The sequence below is a fragment of the Ceratotherium simum genome, chromosome 20 (assembly GCF_057802395.1).
Source record: "Ceratotherium simum simum isolate JZ-2026a chromosome 20, ASM5780239v1, whole genome shotgun sequence".
Classification (NCBI taxonomy): domain Eukaryota; kingdom Metazoa; phylum Chordata; class Mammalia; order Perissodactyla; family Rhinocerotidae; genus Ceratotherium; species Ceratotherium simum.
In genome coordinates, this window is record NC_141919.1 from 13,840,408 (window position 1) to 13,856,756 (window position 16,349).

At 45.6% G+C, this 16,349-nt stretch overlaps 1 protein-coding gene across 1 annotated transcript in view; it reads left to right on the forward strand.

Moving 5' to 3' along the window:
• The window catches only part of GNA14 (G protein subunit alpha 14), a 172,265-nt gene that overhangs the window by 133,878 nt on the left and 22,038 nt on the right, over positions 1 to 16,349 (forward strand). The gene's annotated exons all lie outside the window — the stretch shown is intronic.

A 16,349-nucleotide genomic window follows, 5' to 3' on the forward strand; every position in this document is an offset into this window, starting at 1 on the left:
TATGTTTGTAGATGTGAGAATAACTTAATCTCTTATAAGCTCTTTGCAAGGAAATGGACATTGACTGAATCCACGGCAGAGTATTCCACAGCCAACATGATTGATATTGCCTCGATGGGATCATACTCTGATCATTTCTCAATGTGCTTTATAGTCACCTGTATTTATCTTCCAGCCTCTCATTCTTCTCTTTCCTGTGTATTCTCATTGAAGACACTGTCCAGAATTGTCTGATCAAGCACTGCTCTTTCTAGTATGTTTGATGCCCCATGTCCTCAGGACTCAATCCAGGCTCTTTACTCCTACCAGCCTCTGTCTCCCCCTGCCACACACACACTCCAGTTCATTGGGCATCCCGAACATACCATGCCCCTTCTGTACCTTTGAGAGTTCTCCACTTGCCAGAGTGTCTGGATGCCTTGATAACTCCTTGCTGTCCTCCAAAATATAAATATTTCTTCTTTAAGCCCATGCCATACTCTTTTCCCTGCTGTCCCTATAAGCCCAAGTAAACCCACTTCCTCTGCATAGCTCGCGTAGCCCCCTGAACATACCGAGGCACAGTTTTGTTTGTTTACACAATTATATGTGGATATGTCTGTCTCCCCCTCAAAGGCTGTGAACTCCCTGAAGAGTGGAGACTTTCTTTTTATCTTTATAACATCAACATCTAGTCATCTGGCAGGTATTCAATAAATATTTGAATGCATGAACACAAAATCCAGGAATGCTTTTTAATTCTAAAGAGGAAACTGTGAGTGAACCACAACCAATCAAGCCAAGATTTTTAGCTTCCTGAGAAAGGAAAATTGTCCAAACTGGGTCTGCAACAGAACTTTTTGCATGATGTAATTTTCAACCTCCTTCTGGGAAGTAATTAACATTGCTGATTAAATGCTTGAGCAATTCTCTGATACTCCTAAATGATTAGGGACTTCTGGGAAGTTAGGGTTATCCACCCAACTGACTGACTAACCTCATGATCTTTAATCAGACTTTTTTTTCTTGTTGTCCATCTTTCCTTGCAGAGAGCTTGAAATAAAACTTTGATACATGTTTATAAACAGTTTGTCTAGAAAGTTCTTTTTTTTAGACACAGTTCACCTTAAGACTATTTCTGGGCCCTCCCACTTTCACAACAACTTATATGTGAATGCAACATCTTGTTCATTCTCTCTCTTCACTCCGCCTTCCCCTCATGCAGTTACACACAATAAGAGAGGAAAGGGGAGGAGGTGCATCCTCAGAGGAGCTGAGACCGACAGATTGGCAGGTCACAGACATGGAGCACCTTGTAGACTTTCTAAGGATCTTAGATTTTATACATATACCAAGGGATGAAATTGGCCTTAACCAGGATTTTCCGAAATTTAGAAAAATGTACTGCATGTGCTAGGAGTTTTAAGAAGACAGCATTCTTGTCATTCAGGGTAGGCTAGGATATGAGGCAGAAGCAAACAATCCACAAATTTCAGTGGCTTAGAACATCCAAGATTTGTTTCTTGCTCACACCACATGTCCAACAAGAAGAGTGAAGGCTCTGCTTCACACAGTAATCACTCAGGACCCAGAATAACAGAGGCTTCCCCATTCTATGGCAGTGTCATCTCATCGCAGGCTCCAGGGTTTGTTGCAACAAAGGAGAGAAGATAGAGAAGCATATGGCAGTAGTTAAGCCATTAATTCCAAGCAAATGATTCTTCTTGGAAGTGACAAACTTCTCATGTTTCATTGGCCAAAGAAGATCATGAAGTCATACCCAACTTCAAGGAGGACAGGAAAAGATAATCTTTCTATATTCCTGGAAAGAGCGAAGCACCTGAATTATTTCTGAATACTCTACCCCACAAAGCAAACATGGCTCAAAGGCAGAATAGCCACTTCAGATCTGGGAGGGTGTTTTAGATGGTTGTGGAAAAGAGAACTTGGTTGACCTCTGTACGCCTGAGTATAAGGGAGGATTTCAGACCTTCAGAATGGTGGTGGGAGGGGCTTGGTAGACCCTCTCTCCAGTGAAACCAATTAACTGGTGAAAATAAAGTCTCTGGAAATTGTCCTAAGAGCATACAGCAAATGGAGAAACATTTATTCAAGAAAGTCTATGTTGCAGTAAGAACATCGAGTTGGTAGCATTTGAGCCGTGACCTGTTCTCACACCCCTTCCACCAACTCCATATGATGGAAGCTCTGTTCCAGGAGGGTGTGGCTGATAAGATGGGGGCCACAGCTCCCAGTCTTCTCCTCCCAGCTCCTAGTCCAGGGCTACAGTTTCACTCTGGGAGGGGCAGGCTACCAACGTATCTCATCCCCTCCAGCCCTGAGTGTGGAAGCGCTATCCCAGGCAAGTATGGTTCAGAGGTCTGGGCTCGCTTCCCCACTCAGCTCTTACTTGAGGGGAAGATCCTCTGTCCCAGGTGTGATAGACCAAAAATACTGGGGCCTCAATTTCCCCCACCCAAGCCTGCTTGTTGGGTGGAGTTTCCATGTCAGGAGGGCCAAGAAACGAAGACCAAGGATTATCAACACCCTCTCCCCAACACACAGTGCCCACTTGTACAGCAGTGGTTTCACTCCAGGAGAAGTGGGCATTGTCCCCACCCCCAGCTCTGGCACAGGTGTTCTGTTCCGAGGGAGAGGCAGGAGGTGAAAATGGCATTTCTGCCAGAGAGGACTGACTGTACTTGGAATATAGCACAGAGGAGTTCATGCCTAAGGTCATTGTCAAAAACAGTGGAAATCGTGGTGGTAAGCAATTAAGGGGGTGCTGGTAGCTCGATGATACTAGTAGCAACAAGAAAAATGGCAGATTGAAAAGAGACAGTGAAGAATAACCTTCCTGAGATCACACTCGCCCTAAGGGGTCCAGAAGGCTGTGTGCATGCAAAGTGCTGAAAGGAAAAAAACTGTTAACCAAAAATCCTGTATCCAGCAAAGCTATCTTTTAAAAATGAAGGCAACCCTTGTACACTGCTGATGGGAGTTAAGAAAATGGGGCAGCTGCTTTGGAAAGCAGGCTGACAGTTCCTCAAAAAGTTAAACATAGAGTTGCCCAACAGTTCCACTGCAAGGTATACGCCCAAGAGAAATGAAAACACATGCCCACCCAAAAACTTTTACATGAACGCTCATAGCATTATTCCTAATAGCCCAAAACTGTAAAAAATCCAAATGTCCATCAACTGGGAATGGATAAATGTAATGCATTCATACAATGGAACATTATTAGGAATAAAAAGAAATGAAGTACTGATACATGTGACAACATGGATGAACCTTGAAAACATTATGCTAAGTGAAAGAAGTCAATCACAGAGGATCACATATTGTATGGTTCTATTTATAGAAAATTTCCAGAATAGGCAAATCCACAGAGACAAAGAGCATATTGTTGGTTGCCTAGAGCTGGGAAAGTGTGGAGGGAATGGGGAGTGACTGTGCCTTAGTTTCCTGGGTCTGCCATAATCAAGGACCACAAACTGGCTGGCTTAAAACAACAGAAATGTATTCTCTCCCAGTTCTGGAGGCTAGAAGTCCAAAATCAAAGTGTCGGTAGGGCCGTGTTCCCTCCCAAGCCTCTAGGAGAGGATCCTTCCTTGCCTTTTCCAGCTTCTGGTGGCCCCAGGCATTCCTCCACTTGTGGTAGCATCTCTCCAGTTTCTGCCCCATCTTCCCTGTGCATCTGCTTCCCGGGCATTCTCCTCTCTGCATGTATCTGTGTCCACATTTCTCTCTTCTTATAAGGACACTAGTCGTACATATTAGGGCCCACCCTAATGGCCTCATCTTAACATGATTACATCTGCAGAGATCTTATTTCCAAATAAGGTGACATTCACAGGAACCAGTGGTTAATACTTCAACATATCCTTTTGGGGGACACAGTTCAACCCATAACAGACTGCTAATGGGAACAGGGTTTCCTTTGGGGGTGACAAAAGTGTTCTAAAATTGATTATGGTGATGGTTGTATGACTCCTTGACTATTCTAAAAACAATTAATTGTACCTTTTCAATGGGTGAATTGTCGGGTATGTGAATTATGTCTGAATAAAGTTGGTTTAAAAAAATGAAAGAGAAATAAAGATATTCCCAGATTAAAAAAGAAAACACTGAGAGAATTTGTGGCTAGGAGGCCTTCCTTAAAAGAAACACTAAAGGAAGTCTTTAGTCAGAAAGGTGGGAATATCAGACAGAAATTCAAATCCACATGAAAAAACAGGGTTCCAGTAAAGGTAATTATGTAGATATGGATAAAAGACAATATAATTATAAATTTCTTTTTCTTTCTTCTCTTTGCTGATATCAGAAACAATTGTATAAAAGAGAGGAACACACACCTGTACTTGCACCCACATGAAGCCAGAATGACCCCAGCATTTCTCATGAGTCTTAGCCATTCCCTTAGACTGGTTCTGTCCAGCTTGCAAGATGCTCCCTGATTCTGAGATTTCCTGGCCCTGTGCAGGGCTCGTGGAGTACTGGCCTGTTGAATTTGGTGGTATTCTCCACCACCCACTCCTGAAAAGGAAACCAAATAATCATTGTTCAGACATTTCTAGTTGCTTTTGATATGAGTTAAGAAACTACATATGTTCTCTGCTGAAGGAAAAGGAAACACTTATCTAAAAGCTGATCACACTTTCTAAATGACAGAAATGTTTGGCCAGAGTTAAAAACTAAAGGTTAAGGATAAAGGTCCGTTTTCTCAGATCTAATCCCTTGGCCGTGGTCCTGCCCTCTGCCCCGCAGGGAGATGTTCTAAAGCAAAGGTCAGCATCTGTCTTAGAACTGACCAGTCCACATAAAATGCAACCTTTTTTCCTTTTTTAAATGATATCAATTGATTCCAAACTGATTTTTTTAGGCAGCCCGGGGTCTTGGGTGTCTCAAGTGGGGAATTATTATTGGATTTGCCCAATTCGTGGCAGCTGTTTTGGAGGCACTGTGCTGTCTGATTATGATGGAGATCCGTAGGGTCATTGCTCATCCAGAGAATGAATGAGTCTATGTATTGCTGTGAGAAGTTTGGGATACCCATGGTCTCCTGCCATGCTCTGAAATCTAAAGGAGAGCCAATACAGCTCTGTATTCTGAAATGGCATGTTTTGTATTAGCAGCAGCAGATCAAGATAAGAGCTTGGTCTTCCAAACCCCACTCTCTTACCCTGTGCCTCCACTCCAAGCTGTTTAATACCCTTGAGTTGTTGCCACCAGAGGGCCAGGGCTTGGGGATAAGGCTGAAGTCACATGAGTGAGCTCAAGTGGGTTCCTCCACCATGAGAGGATCCATCTACAATAAAGAAGCCATCAGAGGCCAGTAGGGAGGCCCACAGATGGCAGATCTGGTGGAGGAAGTTGGTGTTTGGGATCTGTGGATCCTGGGGGAAGTTTGAAGCTCCTTGAACCCCAAAAGGCTGAGAGGAGCTGCAGAAAGAGTGAGCTAAGTCTTTCCTAACCAAAGTTGGGAGACTGGAGGGAAGGCCAGGGGACCTCAAGAGAGATTTCATCCAGTATCTCAAGAGGGAGCTGACAGTAAGAGCCGCTGCGCCTTTCACTGCCGGAAAACTCCTCCATCACCAGTGTTCCACTGACCAGACCCGAGCCAGGCGAGCTTGCAGAGAACTGCCCCGCTAAGAGGCACAGCCGCCTGGTCAACCTGGCTGAGCACATGCCCGGGAAGGAGAGCCAGCAGTTGGAAATCAAGGTGTTGGCAGAGTTGGTTCCTTCTGAAGGCTCTGAGGGAGAATCCATGCCTCTCTCCTAGCTTCTGGTGGTAGCCGGCAATCCTTGCTCCTTGGCTTGTAGACACATTAGTCCAATCTCTGCTCCCATCATCACATCATCTTCCCTGTGTCTCAGTGGTCCTTTTCTGTCTCTTATAAGGACCTCTCCTTGGGTTTAGGGCCCACGCTAATCCAGCATGATCTTACCTCCATCCTTACCTTAGTTATATCTGCAAAGACGCTATTTCCAAATAAAGTCACAGTCTGAGATGGACATAAATTTGGTGGGGACACTATTCAACTGCCAGCGTTTGGAAGAGCCTTCTGTCAGGCCTGTAGGGTGGGGAACCATGGCAGAGAAACACGAAAGCAGAGAAGGGAATGGACTTGTTCAGGAGGGTGCAGGGAGTGCCCTGACCACAGAGATGCGGGTGCTACAGGAAATGCTCCACGTGGCTCATTGGTGGCCTCCCAGAACCACAAACAGCTCAGTGGGCAGGTCCCCTTGCCCGGGCCACTGTGAGGTAGGGGTACGGGGCGGAGCATGGACACACCTGGAGAGGGCGGCCATGAGATGCCAAGAGGATAAAAAGGCACTGTGTGGGCCCGGTGGGTTGTGAGAAAGTTTTGTACCTGTAAGTCAGGGGAGTGTGGGGTTGAATAAGAACACATTATTATCCTTGGCTACCGAGAAGCTGCTTTGACATTTGAAAAAAAAAATACATGAAAATTGTTGAGGGATCCCGCACTGTTAATATTTTGTAAACAGCAGGAGAAATCATGGGCCCAGCCTCCTGCGCAAGTCAGATGGACTGGGGAAAGCTCAGGAAAGAGTTTGCGGGTGGGACCTCAGAGAGGAGGGGCTGAGAGCCGGGGGAGTGTCCTCAGGCAGGAGATGGGAGTGGGGCCATCTGTGGGGGCGAGCCACATGGGGACACATCATAGAAGCAGGAAAGGCCATGGGTTTGTGGAGCTGAAGTAAAGAGCCCGTGGAGGCAAATAGTAGGAGGTGAGATCAGATGTGATTTTGACTGAATTCTGCAGGAAGGAGGGTGCCAGGGCACGACAGGCTTGTGGGGCACTTCAGGCCGTCTCATAGTAGGACAACTCCTCTGTTCCCAACTTCTTTTCTTTAGTTGTGGTGAAACATACATGATGTGAAATTTATCATCTTCACCATTTTTAAGTGCACAGTTTGGTGGCTTTAAGTACATTCACATTGTTGTGTGTGTTCCTTCTTATCATATGTGAGGGATGGAGGGTGATGGAGAGGAGACTTAATGCTGGTGACAGAAAGAGTCCCATGAGGAGGTGGGCCTGGAGTCTGGGGTAAGGGGGACAAAAAGTCAATCCTCCCCAGCTTGTGATAAGAAGAGCTTCAATTGTGCAGATAAGTGGACTCTCTGGAACACTGGGAAGCAGAGCAGAGATGTCATTCAGAGACAGATGGGCACTGATTTCTTTCTCCCCTCAAGGAGGTAGCCTTGCTGATGCCAAATTTGCTTCAAATGCCAGGGCAAATCTCCTGCTCAACAGTCCCTGATACAGAAGCAAGCAGATTTCATTAATGTCTTTACTACTATAAAATAATTGAGTAAATTGAAGATGCTTTGGCACAACTTCTTTTCAAATGCATGGGGCATCCTTATAGTAAAAGAGTATTTGTTGTGTATCCAAAAGTCACACTTAACTGGGTGTCCTCTATCTTAATTTAGTAATCATATTCTGATGAAACATTGATATCTGGGCTAATGAAATCCAGAACTTAGGCAAACCATACCCAGTTATAGTGGGGTCTCTTTCCACCAGCCCATAACCCACAGGAAACACTGCAGGCTCATGCACACGTGGCCAGCCCATCCCTGGGCCGCCATTCTGCTCTGTCACAAGTGCTACCAAGACACAAGCACCCATGGCTCCTGCATACCCCTCAGGCCACATGGAGTCCTGGGAGACCCTTTTCCCTCTTCAAAGCTGTCCGCTTGGACCTGGTTTCACCTACAGGGAAGTGGGTAATGGCCGATAGAGGACTATATGGGCCAACCTGGTGCCCCCTAGAAGCAGCCGCCTCTCCTCCACGGTCCCATCTACAGAGAGCCCAGGACAGGCTCTGAAGATTGCAGGGTGGGGTGCGAGAATGGCCTCCCCTAGAGCCAAGGATCAGGGAGCCCTTGGGAAATCTGGGGTGTCCTGCTCTCCTAATGTCGCCCCCAGGCAGAAATGCCTGTGAGTTCTTCCTACAAAAGGAAAACAACAACCAAAGATGCATCCAGGATTAAACCACCATTTCGAAAGCACATCATTAAAGCAAGCTGTGACCCAGATATTTGTTGTGGTGTGCTTAAGAGTTTTTCAAGTTATTGAAAAGAACGGAAAAAGTGAAACACCGAAAAAAAAAAAAGGAAGAAAGAAACACCCCAGAGCAAGGAATGTTGTTGGATGATTCTCTGGGAGTTGTGTGGCAATTTTTTATTCTCAGAAATATAAGCTTCAGTGTGGATGGGGAACTACTTCAGAACTAGAGGCGAAGCATCATTGGAGCATGGTTTTGAGAGTTTAAAGGGTGGCAGGGTGGGTGAGGGTGTCTGTAGCCCAGATGGAGTGCATTTGAAACAAAAGGCATGCCAGTGGGAAATAGTGCCTGAAACATGATGTTAAATTCCATGCAGAGTAGGACAACCTCACGCAGCTCCTTGTGTGCAAGGTTGACCGGCTGCCCTGCTGGGCACACTGGTAGGACCCAGGCAGCTGCACAGAGCTGGCTGTTAGGGCATCGAGGAAGCCGTGGGGACAGCTTAGGGACGTGGGCAATTGGACTCGGTCCCTTCACACTCATTTGCTATGGCTAGTGGAAGCGACTTAACCTTTCTTGTCTATTTTTATACACTTCAAAGGATATGTCAATAAAATTTAAATTTATAGAGCACTGTCCTCCAAATGGTTAATATTCTACCAGCCTTAAAAGTAGCAGCAGAGACGTGCCTTCCACTAAACTAACTCTCAATCTCTCTCTCTCTCACTCTCTCAGTCTCCCTCTCAAAGAGTGAGAATGTCTGGGTCTTTACCCAGATGTTATCAACTCTGCGATAGACTCCAAGATAAAATCCAGATCCTGTGATTCTGGCTGAAACTGTAGGTGTGGGATAGAAAGCAAGCGCCATGCTGCTTCTATCCCATCCCAAGCAAGCCGCCTTGCTGCTGTCAGTGGATGCGGTCAGAGAAGCTGTCACTAGGTGGCGCCATGAGTCATAGTGGCGTGAACCACGTGGCCGGGCTCTCCCCAGTCACGGCTGTTTATGGGCCTTGGTAAGAGTGATGCTTATTTTTCTATAAACATCACATTGATATTGTTATTTATGTAAACCACCACCAGCAATCATTAACTGATTTTAAGAACTGTTCATTGTATAAATAAACAGTTAGGATTTATAGCGTAAGGATTAAAGCACACATGGGCTGGCATCAATGACGTGCCTCAGAACATGCCTTTCTAACTCTGGTTTCCATTTCTGTTTTAAGAAAAACTATTTCACTCCTCAGTCGCGTGGTGAATGTCTGGAAGTCTTCTATATGGAAACAATCACGTGGTGCTTGGGGCGTGGTGTCAGATGCTCTTACACTTGTTTGCAACTCACCATGGAAGAAGCCAACTTATTTCCAAGCCCTCCTATCTCTGAAGGCCCCTTTCCTCCTTTCTTTTGAGAAGAGCGTGGCTATTGAGTTCTGTATTCCAAAGAACTTTGTTTTAGGTTGTAGAACAGCAGTTGGCAGGCAGGGGGTGCTGAAAACAGTTCTACTGGCCCTCGCAATACCTACCGTGATCTCTTTCTAGTCCCGTGATCTCTTTCTAGTCCCGTGATCTCTTTCTAGTCCCGTGATCTCTTTCTAGTCCCGTGATCTCTTTCTAGTCCCGGAGGGCTTCCCAGGCATCCACTATCCCCAGCTCCTTCCTCCCTTTCAAATGTAAATGTGTTAAATCAGTGGCGTGAGGCAGTTAACTGCTTAGGCTCTGGCATCGGGCACACCTGAGCCTAAACGGCTGTTCTTCTATTGCTACCTCCTCCTCTCTAAGCCTCAGTTTCCTCATCTATTAAATCGGGATAGTCAAAGTATCTAATTTCTTAGGGCTGTTGTAATGATCAAATGAGATAACACTGATACAAGGTGGTCATGTAATAATGGTTCAGTTTACACTAGCTATTGTTTTTATTTTGTTAGTTCATTTGTATTTATGCCCTGTTCCTTAATACAACACACTGGAAGCTACTTATATGAATATCTACCTGAAAAAAAGAACCTCAGCGCCAGAACAGTTTTGAATTCAAAGGAAAGAGTGAGGCTGGGAGAAAAACAGAACACAGGTATTGTAGGACACAGGTACTTGTAAACTCCTACTGAGTTACTTAGACTTTGCCATGTATTTGTTTCTGAGCTTCCCACTAGGTAAAGTGAAAAGAGAATCAGGTTCACTTATATAATTCCTATGGACCACAAGACAAAGCCTACCATTCTCTCAAGGAAGCATAGTTGTTCTTGATTCTCAATTCCAAAAACATATATTTCTTATATGGAGCATCATCCAGCAAATGCTAACTGATGTAAGGGAAAGTAACCCCAACAACAGCCCTGGATGAGGTATTGTAGGCACTCCTTTATTATAAGCCAAGGGAAAAGTAAAAGGCCGTTATGCTCCCTGGAACTGTGAATAAGACCGTGTGGTAGACAGAATTGTAGGAAAGCTCCCAAGATTCACACCCTCTGGTGTACGTGCCGTGCATAATCCCCTCCCCTTGAGTGTGGGCAGGACCATGAAGGATGTCACTCCCATAGTTAGATTCTGTGATATGGCAAAGGTGAAGGGATTTTCTAGATGTAAAGTCCCTAATCAGTTGACTTTAAGTTAACCAAAGGAAGGTTGTCCTGGGTGGCCTGACCTAATCAGTGCATTATGAGAAGATCTAGGGGTGGGGAGAGTCTCCAGCTGGTCTTGAAGGAGTAGCTCCCCTGTCCCCGCGTGGCTAGGACCTGAGGGCAGGCTTAGGAGCTGAGAGTGACGTTCAGGGGACAACCATGAAGAAAACTAGGACCTTAGTCCTGCAATCACAAGGAACTGAGTTCTGCCAACAGCCTGAATGAGCCTGGAAGAGGATCCTGAGCTCCAGATGAAAATTCAGCCCAGCAAACACCTTGATTTCAGTCTCGTGAGATGCCCAGAGAGAACCCAGTTCTCCATGCCCGGGCTTCTGGTCTACAGCAACTGAGATAATAAAAGGTGGTTGTTTTAAGCTGCTGAGTTTGTGGTAATTTGTTACTCAGTGATAGAAAACTAATACAGATCATATAGCTGAAGTCCACCGCCTTTGGATAGATTCATAAATGGAACCTAGAACATCTAGGGCATTTCTGAAACTAAATTTAATGTAATATTAGTAGATGTGCCATGAAAAAAGGAAAACTTTTGTTGCAGACCCTGATTGTTCACACTACAGGAAAAGGCCTTCTCGGTAGGTTCTTTGGTTGTAAGCAACAGAAATAAACTGGCTAATGCATGCAGAAGAGTTTATGGAAAGGCTATAGTGGAGGTCATGGCATCAAGAAGGCTGAAGAAACAGTCTTAGAATAGACAGGGACCTGGAAATTCCTGGGGCCTCCCTACCAAGAAAACCCTTGATGGCCCCATTGCCACCAAAATAAAAGAATTTCTTCCGTTCCTTTCTCCCATCCCCACTATTATCACATAATTCTGCTCAAGGTTCAGAGTCTCAGCGAAGAGTGAGTGGCCTGGCACTTAGCCACGGGAGTGCAGGACCCTGACTTAACAGACCTGCCAAGATCCACCAGGTAGTTCCCCCAAGGATGATTGTAGCCAGAAGGAGGGAGAATGGATGGGACTCCCAAAAGCAAAGGGAGTCCACAAAAATAGGATTGGACTTGTAAATTTGGGGTGGAATCTGAGCTCTTCTCCCCTTTGCTGAGTGTTAGAAGGAAGGGAAAATCACTCTCGCAAGAAAAGTAAAGAATTTGGAGCCTGTAAACTCCAAAGCTTCAGGAGAGAGGGCTGAGGAAGTTGAGATGGAAGAGGGGGTGCATCTGCTGAGATGGTAGAAGGCTGCACAGTATGACCCTTCCTCGTGAACCCCAAGGTTGTGAGCAGATTGGATGCTCTGTGTGAGGGCTAGAGAGGCTGAGCTTTGTGCCCGTGCAAACGAGAACAGATACTGAACCATGGAGGCTTAACCCCTGGAAATCAGCAGAAATTGCACAAGAGCTTCTGACTTGCACAAGCTATGGAATCAGCAGGGGTCTGAGCCAGTTAGACCCTCTGAGAAGATGGGGCCCCAGCTGCCACTTAAGCTACATGGGTTTGGCAAATAGTGTATCCTAAATCCCTTCTTTGGAAACTCATAATGACACCAGCCTATTAAAGGTTCTGTGCTGTGTTTGGGTGTCCCCACTCAATGTTGTTCTGTTTGTGGTGGTTGCTACAGGCTTAGGGCTGCTGATGTCCCCTCAGGTCAGTAAGTTCTCACTAATGCTGCGTTTGTTGATGGAGTTCTGTTGTAAATTCAGGGCTTTTTTTTCCGTCATGCATATGTGCATTCTCATTCCCATGTTTAATGCTCTAATGAAACACGCTAACGATCGAATGTTGAAGAATATAGTGTGCACAGTTACACAATTTCATGAACTGCCGTATCCTGTTAATGCACATTGCTCCTTGGTTTAATATATTTTATCAGTATTGACTAAAAGTGAAGATTTTCATGTAACACTCATTTATTCATTCACACAATATTGATGTCCCAGCCACCAATCCAGGCACTTGGGGTATATGGATGAGGAAAAAAGAGACTAAGATCCCTGACCCTTCAGGGTGCATGCAGTGCACACATATGCATACACATACACACACACACACACACACACACTCTCAAATTCTGAGAAGCCTTGTGGTTTAAGATAACTTGGGTAACTGTTTCAGACCTTGTCTTAAATTTATTTGGACAAGGAACTTTTTTTTTCGGTATATTTACAACATCCTGTAGAGTAGTGTTCTATATAGTATAACACCCTGGGAAACGCTGACAAAGGCTTGACTGGACTGTGTGTCCCTCAGAAGAACCATCCATCAATATTATTTGTTTCCACATTTGGTAAGAGTCAGACAGCCGGGAGATTGTTGATAAATTTTCTACCCAGGTCTGGAGTGCAGATATCCTTTGCTACTTAAGGGAACATTGATATACTTCACACGTCCAATGAATAGGTGACTTCGGTGAACACTGAGGCGTTCTCTGAGACGTCACTTGACTAGATGTCTGTCCCATGTCTGCTGACAGGACCAGAAGATTTCTAAGGGATTCTGGATCAGACAGTGTTGCAGTCAGATGTGCACTGGTCTTTGTCTCTTACTGGATGAGGGCTCTCTTAAGGCAGGTTCTGTAGATTTGTATCTGCCTCCCCCGGGACCCAGTGTGACACCTGGCACTGGATCTGCTCTATGGGACTCTGAGGACTTGAAGAGACCACATCTAATTCTTTCCACGAATATCCAGTACCCACCACCTGGACTGCTCAGCTGATTGCTCGGTCGGGATTTTCAGACGGGAAATATGAAGCTTAGTTAAATGTCTATACGAGTTTGAGATGCTGGAGGAGGGAGGCACTTTGCACTGATCTCGACAGGTTTCCTTCCTCACCCAGTTACGGCCAGGAATCTCAGATGATTGCGTGGAGGATGGCTGAGTGGCTTTGCAGCATATTGACACATTCCATCGGAGATGGAATAACCTGAGGTCCAGAGTCCTCAGGTTTCCTGATGAACGTGTGATGAGAGAGGGAGAACAATTTGGGATGATATCATCTTTTGGGGGTAACTGCCTGTGATGCTGTCTTCCTGGTTATTTTGAGGCTATATAAGACACAGGAGAGAGATCGGCCAACACATTGGTCGTGCTGATGATTTTTAGGGCCAACCCAGAAGAACCTCGACCCTAGGTCCCAGGAGCAGAAACGGCCCCTCGTCCTCTGTGGTTCTACGCTGTGGCTCTTCTTTCCTCTTTAATGGTGGCAATTCCTTACATCCTCAACCAGGTATAATTCACTCATCCTCCCTTGGAAATTATGATGATTGCTTTGGGACTCTCTAGAAAGAGCAGTTATGGTGGGTGTGTTTTCCTTTATACTTTGAAAAAAGAGCATCCACAAGACTAAATGTTTATGGAGCCTTATAATGAAAGAACTATTAGCAAGTGTTGAAAAGATCACCCCCCCATCTCCCTGCCTCATTTTACCGATGAGAAAACTGAGGCCCTGGGATTGGATGGATTGATCTAAAGCTCCTTATTGGTGGATGAACTGAAATTATATCCTGAGTCCCCTCCTACCTGAATGAAAACACATGTGTTTCTTCTGTAGGGCTCGTCCCAGCCTTCCTGCGCCTGGGAACACTAGACAGCATTTCAGCACTTAACTGGGGGGCATTTTAAACAGCAAAATCACCAACAAAAAGCATAAAAATGCCAAAACGTGGCACTCAATGGACCGTGAACAGGACACTTGTTCACAGTATGAGAGCAGAAACCAGCAGGCAGCTCACCTTGTCCCACCTCAGCCGGGAATGCGGGCGTTGAGAGAGTCAAATGTTTCACTGCAGCATGCATGTCTGCCGATGGCTGTAAAAGTGCTGTGAGTATTTTTTTGGTTGAGATATAATTGACATATTATATTGGTTTCGGGTATATGTGAGTTTTGATTTGGGGTTTACAAATAAATTTTAGCAAGTTGGTGAATTTGCAAATACGGAATCCATGCAGAATGAGGACCAACTGCATGTCTGTCTTATTTCGAGGCTGCGCGTAAGCAGCAGGCATTGAGGAAGGCACAGGGAGATGGATGAGGGCCAGGCTACCGTTGCTACCATCTATGGGGAGTTTACTGGCTGCTCGGCACTGCGATGAGCACTTTATATTTTGCTGGCTGACCATAAGCCCATGAACACAAGTGTTGAGACACAAGAAGACCCCCCCATCTTGCCTTGGTATATCCCAGCTTGTAAATCAAGACTCACGACCAGTGAGCATGAAGAATCCCGGGTGAGGACAGGAAAGGGCAATTCATTTAGTCTGACCACCTGGGGACCAGACTTCCAAAGTCCCAGAATCCTGCGGTCCCTGGGACAAATGACCTGAGGATGCAAAGGGCCGTGAAATACCAAATGTCCTTCTGTCCAGCTCCAGCTTCCGGTCTGTCTGGGACCACTTGATGCTACCAATTTTCCTGTTCTCTGGTGTTTCTGATGTTCGTGTCTGGGCAGGGAGGAGGGGGATGACTATGAGGCACACATGAGGAATTTCTAGAATTGTGCCTGGGCCTAAGATGGCCTTTAACGAGACAGACATCCAGAAAAGGCTCTGGCTCAGTGCCTCGGAAGAACCTTATTTCTTCATGTTTGTCCTTCAGCTCAGCCTTGGACGTATGTGCCTGGCTGATGTTACTGACCTAACGCTTGGTTCTAGCATTTCCTTCCCTCTGTTTGAACAGAAAACCTGTTTTACAGGAGTGGGAGGGAGGATTTCTTTGGAGTTGTGTTAAAGTGGCTTGCCCCCACTCCAGTGGCTTCTCTGGATGTCCACAGTGCCCTGTGAGGAATATGGGGACCCTCCACCTACTCCAGGGCCTGCCAGCTTGTCTTGGATTTCAGGGGCTCTGGGAACGTCTGGTCTTGGTCCTGGGCTAGTTGACGCAGCACAGACTTTATAAAAACAATGTAATTTTACACCTTAGAAAAAAGGACATCATAAAATGGCCTGCTTAAGGAAGTAATGAAGGAAAAAAAGAAATGGGAACATTCTCTAAATTTTGTGAAAAGGAGTGTGAATCAGAAACCATTCCAACTTTTTCCACGGGGTGGTGTTTTTGTTTAATATTAGCGTGTGCTTCCGGTCTCGGGGCAGGTCCACAATCCAAATGAGTTCTGGGCATTGCCCTTTGACAATTCTGAAGAGTTGGGGAAATTTACTTAGGTGGAATTCTCTTGTTTTTTGCACTAATTGAATATGTCTTTTTAGAGGATTCTTTTTCCACACCTTATACATCAGTTACCATCATTCCCATAAAGACTGGAAACTTGAGCCTAAAGACAACGTTTTTTCGTAGCCGTAATCTTGTACCTAGTGTAGTGTCTGGCAAAGAGTGGGGGCTTCATAATTACATGCCCACTGATTCAGTGAATGAGGGAGTTAAGGGAACAGCAGTGGGCCGCAGCACTTGGGACACATTTAATTAGAAATTATCCGTCTATCCAGGGCTCAGCAAACATTTTCTGTAAAGGGTCAGAGAGTGAGTGTTTTAGGCTTTGTGGACCCTGCAGGCTCTGTCACAACAGCTTGACGCTGCCGTTGTAGTTGTGAAATCAGCCAGCAGTGTGGCAGGGCTGGCTGTGTTCCAGGAGAACTTCATTCACAAAAACGGGCAGTGAGCTGGACTTGGCCCGTGGCTGTAGTTTACCCTGATCTCTGCGGAAGCACACAGAGCACCATACAAACCTTGGAGGTCCTCGTGGTGAGGAGAAGAGACACTGAGAAAATGTGAGTGGCAGAGACAATGCTATGTTGACCGAATCCT